The 18,007-nt window shown below is 30.9% G+C and overlaps 1 protein-coding gene across 1 annotated transcript in view; it reads left to right on the top strand.

Annotated features, from left to right (window-relative positions):
• The window catches only part of fuss (SKI family transcriptional corepressor fussel), a 49,447-nt gene that overhangs the window by 12,651 nt on the left and 18,789 nt on the right, over positions 1-18,007 (top strand). The gene's annotated exons all lie outside the window — the stretch shown is intronic.

The raw sequence follows: 18,007 nt of genomic DNA on the forward strand, positions 1-18,007 counted from the left end.
ACGCTGCGCCGCGGCGCTCTGCAAGTGATCGCACGTGAGTTTCGGCTGACAGGCACGTGGCCGCGCGAAGTAGCGCTGTCGCGCCTTGAGCGGCCCGCGTCGTCGAGTATATCGGAGCAAACGAGGCTTGACAAACAATGATTCGCTCTAAATTGATTGCGTTGGAGCGCATTAGCGAATCAGATTCTAATTAAAATTATTATTTTTTAATTTTAATTATAATTTACAATTTTTATTGTAATTTTTATATATTAAAATTAAAATTTTTAAATTGAAATTATAATTTACAATTTTAATTGTAATAACTAAATTAAAATTATATTTTCTTAATTAAAATTATAACTTAAAGTTTTCTAATATTTTTGAACGATTGGTTTTTATATTTTGATTTTGTCAAGATAAATATTTATTTGATTTCTATACTTCTTATAATTAGATGCTAGTATACATATTAAGTATCGAAGCTAAACGAGGTTCAATCAACAATGATCCTCTCTAAATTGATTGCATTGAAGCGCATTAGCGAATCAGATTCTAATTCAAATCTTTTAATTAAAACTATAATTTTAATTTTAATTTCTAAATTTAATTATAATTTTTCAATTAAAATTATAATTTAAAATTTTCTAATATTTTTGAACGATTGGTTTTTATATTTTGATTTTATTAAGATGATTAAATTTATTTCTGTACCATTCAAAAGGATGTATAGTAATTATTAGAGCTAGTATATGTACATATTAAGTATCGAAGCTAAACGAGGCTCGATCAATAATGATCCGCTCTAAATTGATTGTACTGAAGCATTAGCAAAACAGATTCTAATTCAAATTTTTTAATTAAAATTATAATTTCACTTTAAATTTTAATTTCTAAATTAAAATTATAATTTAAAATTTTCTAATATTTTTTTGAGCGATTGATTTTTATATTCTGATGTTGTCAAGTTGATTAAATTGATTGCTATTATTCAGACAGTTAGTAATTAGATGCTGATTGAATATTAAGATTAAAATGGAAATATTTTTAAGGAAAAAGGGCTAACTTATCGAAATCATACTGACAAATATTTATAGTCTAATTTGAATAACGCGCAATCTGTAAATTTATTAGCTTTACTCTTAAAACAAATACATGTCTATATTAATTAAATTCTAAGAAATTGAGATAAAAACTAAATGAAGAAAATTTCAAAAATAAAAATCTCTTTTTGATATAAAAATCTAAGATGACATAAATACATCGACCACTTAGAAAATGTTAAATTCATCGACAAAAAAAATTTAAAAATGGTAGTAATTTAATCAACCAACTCTGGCTATTTAATAATCTTTATTTAATATTCACGACGTTTCGGCCATGGGTTTCGGCCCTTATCAAGTGCTAAAACACAACTTTCTATATAGAAACTTAATTTCTGATCTTAAAATGTGACATGATATAATGTGAAACAATTAACTATGAAAAAAAATTTAATCCAAAATTTAATATACCCCATCACCAGAAATGACTTAAAATCCATCAATATTTATACGAATAAATTGTACAAGTGGCAGATATAAATTGTTTTATTCTTTTCTAGAGTTTCGTTAGTCTCTGTAGCGAAAACGTCGACTCTCTCGGCCCCGAGAAGCAATTTATTACGGCGTGACTCTTGCTCAGTCGATCGGTGAATGAATAAAGGTACACGTCTACGCGGTTTAATAACGGAGTATGTTTGCGTTGTAAGAAAAGTAGCTCCGCGGCCCCTCCGATACGTGATGCGTGACCGTGCGACGTCTCCCCTGTAATGTAAACCAGCCAGCGAAATATTTTCCCGCAACACGACACCCGATGGCAAACAAAGTGCCGCAAAGTTAATCGAATTAACGTCGTACCCGACGCACGCTCGTTTAATCGAGTCCTCCCTTCGAGAGAAATCGTTTGCTGCACACACGAAATAACGTATTTAGGCCGACCAGAAGCAGCCTGATTCGCCGGTGTTTCTTTTCGTTTGAGAATTTTCGGACTGTTTAACAAAATCGATCTTTTCTTCCTTATAGTATTATTTAAAACAGATTGACTATAGCATTAATAGTCATTGACTGTAATTTATTAGTCAATGACTATAATTATAGTACTATTTAAAACAGCCTGACTATAGCATTAATAGTGATGACTATAATTTATTAGTCAATGACTATAATTATGGTATTATTTAAAACAGATTGACTATACACATTTTTTTATACAGAAGTGCAATTATTTATATAATTATATATGTTATATTATTTATATAATTATATGTAGGAATTAACTTTGCAAAGTGCACATTTAATAATTAATCAATAGAATTTGATATTCACTTAAGTTGAAGGAAACTTTACGCGAGATTTTCTTAAAACATATAGCTGTCATATTGAATATTTAATAAATCCTTTTGCCTTTTTTTAGTTAGATTTGTTCTATTTCTCAAACATTTTGACGTTAAATTAAAATCCACGATTACAGCTTATGATTCATATGTTAAATCGGTATACATCATCCGGGAACATTTGACGTATACCTTCGCAATCCTTTGGAATCGATGCAGTAACGTGCTTGATGATCCTTTGACGTCGGCCGTCGTTAACATAATCATTACCGCATTGAAAGCGTTGAACGCGTTTGGTTTGGTCGGAGAAACCATGGCGTAACACACGCATATATGTATATATATATATATATATATATATATATATATATATATATGCATATGTATATGTATTTCGGCGTCCGCAGGATTTTTTCCAGGGAGGGGCACGATTAAAATTTTTTTGTATTACACGTGCAGGCAAAGTGACACTTTGTGTGCGTGTTTCCTGTGCGGAAAGCGGCCGATTTCTCACGCCGCCATCCCCCGCACTCGTGACCAATTGTCAACTTTCCGCAGGATTTTTTCCAGGAAGGGGCACGATTAAAATTTTTTTGTATTACACGTGCAGGCAAAGTGGCACTTTGTGTGCGTGTTTCCTGTGCGGAAAGCGGCCGATTTCCCACGCCGCCATCCCCCGCACTCGTGCCCAATTGTCAATTTTCCGCACTTGATACACAATATACTATTATTTCTTCTTCTTATTCTTCCTTAATTTTTTAATTATTTTATTTCAATATTTTCACATTAAATAAAATTGCAAGTAAATTCCAGTGTTTCGAGTGCTCAATTTTTTTACCGATTCCAAGAAGGGAACAAATGCCCCCCCAAATACACACATAATAATAACGTTCATTTAATCGTGTCGCGCGTCTCCGATCGCCGGTTCGTTTTCGTTCACGGAGTATTTACCGACACAATAATTATCGCGATTGATGACGAAGCAGAGGGAGACCATCGTATCACCGCACACCGGCGCACGAGCAGTCAGACCGCAGAGCAAATTCTAGGGACGGAGTCGAGTAGTATTACGTATTGCTGCGCTGATGTTACGATGTAAATGGCCGGGGCGGGACACGTCGTTACAATATAATTCCGGCTGGCACCCAATTGCCGGCTCGTTACCGCCGGCTAAATTGCCGCGGAATAATTAACCCGAGCACCGTCGAAAATTTCACCGACGACCTCGATGTTAATTGTCGCGTCGACTGCTATATACGTAAAATATGATAATGCCGCGTAATGATTCCGCATGCGTGTATCGAAAAGAGAGAGAGAGAGAGAGAGCAGCGTGGAAAGTATAATTCAGAATCGGGGAGGGAGAAATTAAATTTACGTTTAACTCGTAATTCGTAAAAGCGTTATTATCCGCTGTAATGATCGCTGCATTATTACTCCGTTCTTCGAGGGAGTCCAGGGTTGAGAAAAAAAAAAAAAAAAAAAAAAAAAACTTAACTCTCTCAAGGTTTCTTTTGATGCGCGCGCGATGTTATTTTAATTTAAAAATTTAGTTACGAAGATAAAAATAAAGTAAAATCTCGAACGCGAGAGTGGAGAGGAATTTTTTCCCAGTTTGTTTCTCTCCTTCTCTCTTTTTTCGGGATTCGTTCCCTTTTCGCGCACAGGCCTCTCTCAATTAAAAATCTCCCCCGTACTTTTCGTACGGCTAGAATTACAGGGTTAATACCGGGGACTGCTCTCTCGAGCGGGATATAACCGACTAACGTATCTTTCATCCGCCTAAAAAAATATAACTAGGCGAAGCAACCCTAGTATGGTATAGTTTACCGGCACTCGAAGACGTTAATCGGTCGTCGTGCACTCTCAAGAGAGAAAGAGAGAAACCGAGACGGGACCAGCAAAAGGGTCGTTCTCTCCCGGAGTGCTTGCAAGCGGGGGTAGAAATGTAACCTGCGAAAGGGAGAGAGAAAGAGAGAGAGAGAGAGAGAGAAAAGGAGAGACGATGGGGATAAGCCGTCCGGATTGCCAGACAGCTTTTCAATTCCCCCTTGTCAGTGAACGTGTCGAGTGGGACGAACACGTATTCTGTCCGGAATCTCTCTCTCTCTCTCCTGCTCTTTCTCCCTCTGCCATGGCTGACGAGCGTGTACATACACGAGAGATATATTCGTCACAAAGGCGTAAGCGACTGTACATCAGATAGGAAGTGGAAACCCAGTTACTGCACCACGGCCCACGATGGAAGAGAACCCAGAGAGTACCGGAGTACAAGTGTATCGCGGTAACTGAGTAATCCCCGAACGTTATTTGCAGTTATTTCTCGCTCCGCTGGCTGGACCAAGAGAGAGAGAGAGAGAGAGAGAGAGAGAGAGAGGAACTAAAAGAGAACGGTATTTTCATTTTCGCAACATCTGTGAATCTGTCATCGCTGTGTTTGTGTGATATGTATGTACAGACTTTGCTCTTCTTCTTTCGATACTAGAAACTCGGATCTTCTTGTCCAGATACAATTAGATCACCAGGCTGTCGTTAATTATAAAAATCGATCCTCAAACCCCAGAGCAAATACTTGAATTTCGTTTCAAAATTTTTGTACAAACGTGTTCCATCTATTATATATTTCATGACAAATTCGAGAGCAATTATTTTAGGAAAAATGTGTGGAAAATTATATTCGTATCATTTTTGTCTATCTCTTGAATTTTTATTAAAAGTAAAATTTTATAATTTAAATAAAAATTATAATTTAAAAGTTTCTAATATTTTTAAACGATTGATTTTTATATGTTGATTTTGCCAAGATGATTAAATTGATTTCTATACCATTCAGGCAAAGGTATAATTAGATACTAATATTAAGTAAATTGATTGCATTGAGGTGCATAGCGAATCAGATTTTAGTTCAATTTTTTAAATTAAAATTATAATTTTTATTTTTATTTCTAAATTGAAATTATAATTTTTAATATATGTATAGACTTTGCAAAGCTATCCCTTCTTTCGATACTAGAAACTCGGATCTTTTCGTTTCCAATTTTTATACTACAAAATATTCCATCTATTATAAATTTCACGATAAACTCGAGATTGATATTTTTACGATAAAAAATTATCATTTTTTTGTAATTTCTCTCTCTCTATTTAATAATTAAAAGACTTAAATTTTCGATTAAATCGAAATTTAGTAAACATCAATCGCGCAAGTTCTACCAGATTAAATTATTTTTCAAGTCTACAATAGACGTGGATATCCTGTACTTCCGTATTCATTATGGTGCAACGATACTTCTCTCTACTGTAATTTTAACTGGAGTCTCGCTTTGCAAGGCAAGAGTAAATCACCGCCGATCAATTAAGATCTTTTGCTCGATCGTGATTACTGAAAGTCCGAATCGCGTCGATCAACTCCCTTCGGGCCGGCTTTCGAAAGCAACGAAGATGGAATCTCACGGAAATCTCATCCGCCATTCATTTAAATGCAATTAAGCAACGTCACGTAGGAACGTAACGGGGGTCGGAAACGTTTAAATCAAACTACGGCTGGTTTAGTTAGTTTCGACCGCAACTTTTAATTGCGCCTCCACCGTCTAGGAGAGTCATTATAGGTTCCGGAAGAGATACGCGTTACTTCTTTTCCCTTCCTCAGCACGTGACAATTTCTTTCTCTTTTGTGATTTTTTTTTTTTTTTTTGCAATTCCTCTTTCCCGGAAAAATCGTAAGGAATATGAAAAACAACCCTAAAAAATTACTTTATTAAACAAACGTCACATTCTATTTTATTATGAATTATATAAATTTCAAAACATTGAGCGAATTTTTTTTAATTCATTGAATAAATCTTTATTATATAATGTCCATTTTTTCAATACTCTTTCCGATTTAATTTTTCTCATTAATATCAAGGCTAATTGATATCATCAGCTGCATTTTTTTATTTTTAAGAGACCAACTTTTTCTTTATCATTATATATATATTACGTTAAAAATTTTATAAGAATTGCAAAGATTAAAATTATATAAATTTCAAAACATTGAACGAATTTTTTTTAATTCATTGAATAAATCTTTATTATATAATGTCCATTTTTTCAATACTCTTTCCGATTTAATTTTTCTCATTAATATTAAGACTAATTGATATCAGCTGCATTTTTTCATTTTTAAGAGACCAACTTTTTCTTTATCATTATATTTATATTACGTTAAAAATTTTATAAGAATTGTAAAGATTAAAATTATATAAATTTCAAAACATTGAACGAATTTTTTTTAATTCGTTGAATAAATCTTTATTATATAATGTCCATTTTTTTAATACTCTTTCCGATTTAATTTTTCTCATTAATATCAAGGCTAATTGATATCAGCTGCATTTTTTTATTTTTAAGAGACCAACTTTTTCTTTATCATTATATTTATATTACGTTAAAAATTTTATAAGAATTGTAAAGATTAAAATTATATAAATTTCAAAACATTGAACGAATTTTTTTTAATTCGTTGAATAAATCTTTATTATATAATGTCCATTTTTTCAATACTCTTTCCGATTTAATTTTTCTCATTAATATCAAAGACTAATTGATATCAGCTGCATTTTTTCATTTTTAAGAGACCAACTTTTTCTTTATCATTATATGTATATTACGTTAAAAATTTTATAAGAATTGCGAAGATTAAAATGATATGATAAATCAATAATAATAATGGTGACCTAATTTACGTCACTTTGCGCGAACAAGGTTGACATTTACGCTTTTACGCCGTCCGCATTAATTAAAGAACCCCAGTTGGCATTTTTGAGTACAGCTAAAGTTACTCCCGTTACATCGAAATGCCAAACTCTGACCTTATATTCTCAGAGCCCTTCGGGACGCTCTGTGATTAAATCGACTATCGTATACCATGATACATTAGGACGTCTATCTTCGTGGAAACAGGCTTAACCTGGTAACATTTCGTCGGTAGAAATTATTTCATCGTGCGAATATAGTATCGCTGATTCACCAAAGTGGTTGTGATATTTTTGCTATGAATTATCGACAAATTATTTATTAATCATCGTCTCTCCTTATCATACTTCTCTCTTAATTTATAATTAATACTTCATATTACTGTAAAATTAAATTAGGCATAAAATATTAATAATTATAAAAAAATCCCATTTTAATTTAGAAGACAAAAATATAATCTATAAACGCGTGCAAAATAATTAAGAAATTTTTAAAGTTTCGAAAAAACACGTATAAAATAAATTCGAACAAATTATTACAGATATTCGACAAATGGATATTTTAATAGATCATTTATAACAATATATATAAATTGTCATTATGTTATTATATATATAAATATACAATAAATGCAAAATTAAATTATATATAATTAATATACATTATTATAAATTATATATTATAAATATATTATTATTAATATACATTATTATAAATTATATATAATGTAAAATTAAATTAAAAAAATTGAATGTGTTATTATATATATAAATATACAATAAAATGCAAAATTAAATTATATATAATTAATATACATTATTATAAATTATATATAACGTAAAATTAAATTAAAAAATTGAATTATAATAAAATTAATATTTAATTTATTTTTAATCGGTGCGTTAAATAAATAAGATTTCACAACGGAAAATAAGGGCCAGTGATTTACTCGAGAGATACTTGGAAAGGTCGCGTTTTAATCTCGCGCAACTGAATGTCGGGCGCCGAAACTTATTGACGTTAGACGCCGGAAGTTTCTCTCATTCTTCCCTTCGTTTAATCCACGGCCCCGGCCACCTCTTACTTAATTCTATTTGCACCCGGACGTCGGCCACGCTAAGAGAAATGCTACAACATCGCGGACCGAAATGGAGGTTCGCTCCATGGAAGTCGAGGGCGGCGACTGTTGATTTAATTATAATCGTTAGTACGGACCAGAGAGAGACAGCTCCGCCCCAGGACCCTCAAATCCAATACAACTCTCGTCGTCTGCTATGTATATCACCCTCGCATCCCAATTTCTCTCCCTCTCTTTCTCTTCTGTCCAAACTTCAGCGCTGCTCCAACTTTTCAGATCAGCCTTGCTTGACTTGCAATCAAGGCGATAAAATATGCCCTACAAACGAGAACGCGTCTTTTAAGTGATATAAGAAAAATTTAAATATAATATCATTTGTAACAGCTCTTTAAAAATTAATATACATATAAAAGACAATAAGAGCTAATTAAATTTTTTTCCACAAATAAATATTAATAACAGAACTTAATTAACTCTTATTGCCTTTTATATGTATATTTAAATATAATGTAAATATAGAAATGGATTTTTAAACGGCTTATAAAACCATGCATCGAGAAAAATGAATTAAACCAAGATTGAGAAAATTATGTTATCTGTTAATTTTTTTTTTTTTTTCTTAATATTTATGGCAGTCATATATTTGTATAATTCGAAAGGAAGTTAACGTTTTACGAATTTTTGACTATATAGAAATGGCAGGATTATATTGCCAGGATTTTGCAAATTTACTGATCGGACAAACGCGAACTCGACAATTATTTTTCTCCATTGACACGAGGGAGCAAGAATCGATACGTTTTGAAACTTGCTAAACGATTGAAAAAAATAATTTCCATGGCGGCCGATTCATTTGAGCCGAAAAGCACCGGAATTCTGATGCACAACCTCTTCCCCTCTTCCCACCCCGGGGGTTGAAACTCGTTAACACCGTTACGGTGTTCACAGTATGGCCACCTGAATGGAGGAGCTTACGCGAAAATTGTTTTATAACTCATCGCACGCGAAATTGAGAAGCTGCAAATAATGTTTCGCTGCAGTGAACGCAAACATTTTGCGCAGCCTTTCTCGAATCTGTATATCAAGATTTAAATAGATTTCTTCCCCGAAAATTTAGAAACCGAGATATATATATTTTTTTCAGGAAGACAATCAGTACCATTTTTTTTTATTACATTTTTTTATTAAAATATCCATTCCTCGAATATCTGTAATAATTTATTCCAATTTACTTGATACATATGATTTATTGAAACTTTTAAAATTTCCCAGCTATTTTGCACGCGTTATAGATTATATTTTTGTCTTCTAAATTAAAATGGGATTTTTTTATCGATATTTAAAATAAAGATTTGGATCACAAAAGATTAAACAGCTTCAATGTCGACACAGTACATGAAGAATTGATACATACGGAGAGAATTTTTTTTATGCATGAAATTAGAAACATTTTTACTTAAAAAATCTATTATAATATCTATTTGTCGAATATCGTAATAATTTATTTGAATTTACTTTATACACGTTTTGTCGAAACTTTAAAAATTTCCTAATTATTTTGCACGCGTTATAGATTATATTTTTGTCTTCTAAATTAAAATGGGATTTTTTTATCGATATTTAAAATAAAGATTTGGATCACAATCGACAAATGTCGACGCAGTACATGAAGAATTGATACATACGGAGAGAATCTATGCATGAAATTAGAAACATTTTTACTTAAAAAATCTATTATAATATCCATTTGTCGAATATCGTAATAATTTATTCGAATTTACTTTATACGCGTTTTGTCGAAACTTTAAAAATTTCCTAATTATTTTGCACGCGTTTATAGATTATATTTTTGTCTTCTAAATTAAAATAGGATTTTTTATCGATATTTAAAATAAAGATTTGGATCACAATCGACAAATGTCGACGCAGTACATGAAGAATTGATACATACGGAGAGAATCTATGCATGAAATTAGAAACATTTTTACTTAAAAAATCTATTATAATATCCATTTGTCGAATATCGTAATAATTTATTCGAATTTACTTTATACGCGTTTTGTCGAAACTTTAAAAATTTCCTAATTATTTTGCACGCGTTTATAGATTATATGTTTGTCTTCTAAATTAAAATGGGATTTTTTATCGATATTTAAAATAAAGATTTGGATCACAATCGACAAATGTCGACGCAGTACATGAAGAATTGATACATACGGAGAGAATTATGCATGAAATTAGAAACATTTTTATTAAAAAAATCTATTATAATATCCATTTGTCGAATATCGTAATAATTTATTCGAATTTACTTTATACACGTTTTGTCGAAACTTTAAAAATTTCCTAATTATTTTGCACGCGTTTATAGATTATATTTTTGTCTTCTAAATTAAAATGGGATTTTTTATCGATATTTAAAATAAAGATTTGGATCACAATCGACAAATATTGACACAGTACATGAAAAATTGATACATACGGAGAGAATTTTTTTTGTGCATGAAATTAGAAACATTTTTACTTAAAAAATCTATTATAATATCCATTTGTCAAATATCATAATAATTTATTCGAATTTACTTTATACACGTTTTGTCGAAACTTTAAAAATTTCATAATTATTTTGCACGCGTTTATAGATTATATTTTTGTCTTCTAAATTAAAATAGGATTTTTTATCGATATTTAAAATAAAGATTTGGATCACAATCGACAAATGTCGACGCAGTACATGAAGAATTGATACATACGGAGAGAATCTATGCATGAAATTAGAAACATTTTTACTTAAAAAATCTATTATAATATCCATTTGTCGAATATCGTAATAATTTATTCGAATTTACTTTATACGCGTTTTGTCGAAACTTTAAAAATTTCCTAATTATTTTGCACGCGTTTATAGATTATATTTTTGTCTTCTAAATTAAAATAGGATTTTTTATCGATATTTAAAATAAAGATTTGGATCACAATCGACAAATGTCGACGCAGTACATGAAGAATTGATACATACGGAGAGAATCTATGCATGAAATTAGAAACATTTTTACTTAAAAAATCTATTATAATATCCATTTGTCGAATATCGTAATAATTTATTCGAATTTACTTTATACACGCTTTGTCGAAACTTTAAAAATTTCCTAATTATTTTGCACGCGTTTATAGATTATATTTTTGTCTTCTAAATTAAAATAGGATTTTTTATCGATATTTAAAATAAAGATTTGGATCACAATCGACAAATGTCGACGCAGTACATGAAGAATTGATACATACGGAGAGAATCTATGCATGAAATTAGAAACATTTTTACTTAAAAAATCTATTATAATATCCATTTGTCGAATATCGTAATAATTTATTCGAATTTACTTTATACACGCTTTGTCGAAACTTTAAAAATTTCCTAATTATTTTGCACGCGTTTATAGATTATATTTTTGTCTTCTAAATTAAAATAGGATTTTTTATCGATATTTAAAATAAAGATTTGGATCACAATCGACAAATGTCGACGCAGTACATGAAGAATTGATACATACGGAGAGAATTATGCATGAAATTAGAAACATTTTTATTAAAAAAATCTATTATAATATCCATTTGTCGAATATCGTAATAATTTATTCGAATTTACTTTATACACGCTTTGTCGAAACTTTAAAAATTTCCTAATTATTTTGCACGCGTTTATAGATTATATTTTTGTCTTCTAAATTAAAATAGGATTTTTTATCGATATTTAAAATAAAGATTTGGATCACAATCGACAAATGTCGACGCAGTACATGAAGAATTGATACATACGGAGAGAATCTATGCATGAAATTAGAAACATTTTTACTTAAAAAATCTATTATAATATCCATTTGTCGAATATCGTAATAATTTATTCGAATTTACTTTATACACGCTTTGTCGAAACTTTAAAAATTTCCTAATTATTTTGCACGCGTTTATAGATTATATTTTTGTCTTCTAAATTAAAATGGGATTTTTTATCGATATTTAAAATAAAGATTTGGATCACAATCGACAAATGTCGACGCAGTACATGAAGAATTGATACATACGGAGAAAATTATGCATGAAATTAGAAACATTTTTACTTAAAAGATCTATTATAATATCCATTTGTCGAATATCGTAATAATTTGTTCGAATTTATTTATACACGTTTTGTCGAAACTTTAAAAATTTCCTAATTATTTAGCACGCGTTTATAGATTATATTTTTGTCTTCTAAATTAAAATAGGATTTTTTATCGATATTTAAAATAAAGATTTGGAATCACAATCGACAAATGTCGACGCAGTACATGAAGAATTGATACATACGGAGAGAATCTATGCATGAAATTAGAAACATTTTTACTTAAAAAATCTATTATAATATCCATTTGTCGAATATCGTAATAATTTATTCGAATTTACTTTATACACGTTTTGTCGAAACTTTAAAAATTTCCTAATTATTTTGCACGCGTTTATAGATTATATTTTTGTCTTCTAAATTAAAATAGGATTTTTTATCGATATTTAAAATAAAGATTTGGATCACAATCGACAAATGTCGACGCAGTACATGAAGAATTGATACATACGGAGAGAATTATGCATGAAATTAGAAACATTTTTATAAAAAAAAGAACACCAAATCAGGATTTAAGCGGCGAGAGCAGTTCAACCGGGAATACAAATAAATGGATTAGGATACAGAAGCTCGTGATCATTCCGCTATGAAATCGCATCGATTTTGACAGCATCGGCGGGCGTCGCATCGGCGCGTAAAAAGGATGAAAAAACCGTCAATAATACCCGGAGGATTGGGAACGAGAGAGTAACTCTTGGGTCGCGGACACGTTACTACGTTCTCCCTTCCGCTGCAAATCCGGCATTATCGAGAGTATAATCAATTTCCCGACATAATACCGGGAACGGGCCGCAAGCTCGAGCGAGCTCGTCCGACCGGAAGCGATTCCGACTAACGCGATTCCGTATTAACTCCACTCGCATCATCGTATACGTACATATATATGTGTGTGCTCGTTCCAATCCGTTCGACTTCACAATCGTGTTCACGCACATCCGTTAACCCCTTACTTCGCGTACTCTTCTACCTTCTTCGTATTCTCATGCTCGGATTTTTGGTTCACCGGTTCAGGAATTCTGTGACATTCCTTACAAACACATTTCTGCTTCGTATAAAATGTGACAAAGCATTAGGAAAGTGTGTATTGAACTTAACGGATGTTAAATGTTTCAAATGGTCCATAGAAATTTTTGTGTTAATTTAATGTAATATGGATATGTTAAATGGAGACGCAAATACTGGGTTAATATTTTAACACAAAATAAATGAAAAACTTCAAGTAATTTATCATTTTTAGGTTTTATCATCCTCACTTATATTATAAAATAAAAAATCAACATTTCTTCTGTAAATTTTAACAGATAAATCTTGTGACTAATAAAACAACATATTTATTGCGTACAATTAGAAATAGAGGCACATTTTTATATCTTTTTTCAGTTATTTTAATAATTTAACATTTAAGTTCAATTAACGCAACAGCAATATGTTAAATTAACACGTGATTGTGTTAAATATTTAACGGGAATCGTTAAATTTTTTTAAAATATATTTTAGACTATTTTTCATTCTATATATCATGTTCCCTAATTAATTATTACATTCTACAATAATTCTATTACTTTCCATATCATTTATTTCGCGAAATATCAAATACTTGCTCCACCGAAGAATAACAATGTCATACGCTTCTTCAAAATATATGACAGTTCTTAATATTTTCCAACGACCCCCAAAATCCGTAGAAAATGGCGGGACTCAAAATCGCAAGCAAACAAAAAAAGAAAAGAAAAAGGATACAGAATTAAATGCTGTACATTTAGTTTTATAATTATATATAGTTTTAATAATTTAACATTTAATAAATGATAATCCTTAACAGTCGCCAGTAATAAATATGAAAATCTCTCCTCCAATTTTAAAGTCGACCAGACTGGCAATAATTTATTTAAAAAATTTTAGTTAAATTACAACGTTTCGGCTGTCATTGCAGCCCTTTTCAAGTAATCAGATTAATACAATAAATCAAATTTACAGCAAACCCCCGACAAAATTAACCATTGTTTTGTTGAACAATGTGTAACAGACAGAAGTGAGCACGAAAAAATAGATGTTGACTGTTAGCAGAAAACTTAGTCACTGACTGTGACTAAGTTTTCTGCTAACAGTCAACATCTATTTTTTCGTGCTCACTTCTGTCTGTTACACATTGTTCAACAAAACAATGGTTAATTTTGTCGGGGGTTTGCTGTAAATTTGATTTATTGTATTAATCTGATTACTTGAAAAGGGCTGCAATGACAGCCGAAACGTTGTAATTTAACTAAAAGTTTTTAAATAAATTATTGCCAGTCTGGTCGACTTTAAAATTGGAGGAGAGATTTAACATTTAAGTTCAATCAACAAATATATGACAGTTGTTAATATTTTCCAACGACCCCCGAAAATCCGTAGAAAATGGCGGAACTCAAAATCGCAAGCAAACAAAAAAAAAAGAAAAAGGATACAGAATTAAATGCTGTAAATTTAGTTTCATAGTGTTATTTTTACATCTTTTTTTCAATTGCTTTAATAATTCAACATTTAAGTTCAATCAACAAATATATGACAGTTGTTAATATTTTCCAACGACCCCCGAAAATCCGTAGAAAATGGCGGAACTCAAAATCGCAAGCAAACAAAAAAAAAAGAAAAAGGATACAGAATTAAATGCTGTAAATTTAGTTTTATAATTATATATAATTTTAATAATTTAACATTCAAGTTCAATCAACAAATATATGACAGTTGTTAATATTTTCCAACGACCCCCGAAAATCCGTAGAAAATGGCGGGACTGAAAATCGCAAGCAAACAAGAAAGAAAAAAAAAAAAAAAAAGAAAATAGAATCGAGTAGCATTCAGTTCCACAGTCTCGATGTACATACACGCGAGCGGGTCGAAAGTTTCGCCGTTAACGTAAAAGCCATCGCATATAGCTGCGGGAGGACCCGGAGGGGACCAAGGGGGGGGGGAGGGTGAGAGGGTGAGAGGAGAGGGTGCCGTCCGCGCGCTGCACGCTACGATTGTTTCGCCGTAATCCTTTATTGGATCAACGGGGCTGGAAACAATCGAGCGCGCCATAACGCGAGGATGGGCAGGCGGCCGCGTCGGGCTTTTCGGATGCTGTGCGGCCGCACGCCGGTCTTCGGGGGGTTGCAAGGGGGTCGAACGCGCTAGATAAGCGCGGGGGTGGCATCCGATGATGGGGACGGGGGTGGATTTCTACCTACTTTGCCGGGTGAACGGAGTTACAAATGGGAGAACGCGGAACTCATCCGCAAGCGGGAAACTCCCTATCTACCTTTCTCCTTTTCTTCCTCTCTCGTATCGCATCTCCGGAATTTTCCTTCTTTCTCATTAAGCTAACCAACTTCTTTCTCCCCATCATCTTCTCTTCGCTCTTGATTTGTACGTGTGTGTGTGTCCCTTTGGAATATTGGTGCCCCTAAATATTGAAATTTCTCTCTTCTTCTTCTCCTTTTATTATATATATTTTATTAATGCTTGGTTTAATGGTAATGTTTATTAGATATTAATTTTATTTTTCTTGAAGTTTTATTTGTAAGTCTCCGCGATTTATTTATTTTACAATTTTATTGATATGTCTTTATTATTAATGTGTCCCTAAATATTGAAATTTCTTTCTTCTTCTTCTTCTTTTTATATATATTTTATTAATAAAAAATAATTAATAAAAATTTTATTAATAAATTAATACTTGCCTTAATGATAATGTTTATTAGATATTAATTTTATTTTTCTCGAAGTTTTATTTTTTTGTAAGTCTCCGCGATTTATCTATTTCACAATTTTATTGATATGTCTCTATTATTAATGTGTCCGTAAATATTGAAATTTCTCTCTTCTTCTTCTTCTTCTTTTTATATATATTTCATTAATAAAAAATAATTAATAAAAATTTAATTAATAAATTAATGCTTACCTTAACGATAATGTTTATTAGATATTAATTTTATTTTTCTCGAAGTTTTATTTGTAAGTCTCCGCGATTTATCTATTTCACAATCTCTATTATTAATGTGTCCCTAAATATTTAAATTTCTCTCTTCTTCTTCTTCTTCTTTTTATATATATTTCATTAATAAAAAATAATTAATAAAAATTTAATTAATAAATTAATGCTTACCTTAACGATAATGTTTATTAGATATTAATTTTATTTTTCTCGAAGTTTTATTTGTAAGTCTCCGCGATTTATCTATTTCACAATCTCTATTATTAATGTGTCCCTAAATATTTAAATTTCTCTCTTCTTCTTCTTCTTCTTTTTATATATATTTCATTAATAAAAAATAATTAATAAAAATTTAATTAATAAATTAATGCTTACCTTAACGATAATGTTTATTAGATATTAATTTTATTTTTCTCGAAGTTTTATTTGTAAGTCTCCGCGATTTATCTATTTCACAATCTCTATTATTAATGTGTCCCTAAATATTTAAATTTCTCTCTTCTTCTTCTTCTTCTTTTTATATATATTTCATTAATAAAAAATAATTAATAAAAATCTAATTAATAAATGAATGTTTGCGTTAATGATAATGTTTATTAGATATTAATTTTATTTTTCTCTATCAATTATCTAAAATTTATTCGCAAACTTGTATATTAATTGTCCTGTAATTCTTATCCCGTCTTCGTCTGTAAAATATATATACGAGGTTTGAAACAAAATCTTTTAGTCTAGAAAATGCCAGCTAAATTTTGCTCTACTCCTGGTCTAGATTTCGCGCCCGGGTGTTCTGCCTTGATTCAATGTTCCCTTTACACGTCCGGAATATATATATATCCACGGTAACATTCGTACACGTCACGTGCCGGCGATATAATAACAAGGTGGATAACATAACGAGGCTTACATGCCTGGAATTTGACCGGTCAAATTCGTCTCTCTCTTCATAATTCTCCAAATGGCCTCTCCTTTATCTTCGATAATCCGTCTCTTGAAGTATACCCTGTGGGAATACCGCTGCAAATAAATATACGTAGAAACAGTTACATTATTCCGCGGGTTTCATGTTCTCTTTAGCGTGACATTAATATAGCTTCAACTGCGTAGAATAACATATATTTCCTGAATAAAAAAAAGAAGATTAAAATATAATATCGTAAATGTCGAAATTTTAGGACAGATCACATTTCTAATAAATATTAACAATTACGATTAATTACGGGAATTTCTTTTCGTAATTCGGTACCTTGAAAATAATTTATTTTTCAGCCAAAAGCAAGTTGTCATCTTTTTTTGTTATGGAAAAAATCTCTAATATAATATTTAGATTTAGTATATATTAATTTTATTTTTCTCTATCAATTACCTAAAATTTATTCGCAAACTTGTATAATTGTCCTATAATTCTTATCTTCAATGTCCCGTGCAGTTTTCGTATGTAAAAAAAATCTTGAACGCGATTTAGATAAAAAATAAAATTAATGTATACTAAATATTATATTGGAAATTTTTTCCATAACAAAAAAAAATATTATAAAATATTTTAAATCGGCCAATAGAGCTCAAGCGCAAAAAATTAATTCTTCGGAACCGTATCTCTTGGTTTGAGATTACTAAGTTCCATATATAAATTAATCTTGAACTTACACATGGAGAAAAAAAATACCTTTTACCGTTTCGCAAATATGGTGCCTCCTTCCTCTGCTATATCTCTCTCGCTTA

The sequence above is a fragment of the Nylanderia fulva genome, unplaced genomic scaffold, assembly GCF_048542155.1.
Source record: "Nylanderia fulva isolate GAGA-0341 unplaced genomic scaffold, ASM4854215v1 Scaffold37, whole genome shotgun sequence".
Classification (NCBI taxonomy): Eukaryota; Metazoa; Arthropoda; class Insecta; order Hymenoptera; family Formicidae; genus Nylanderia; species Nylanderia fulva.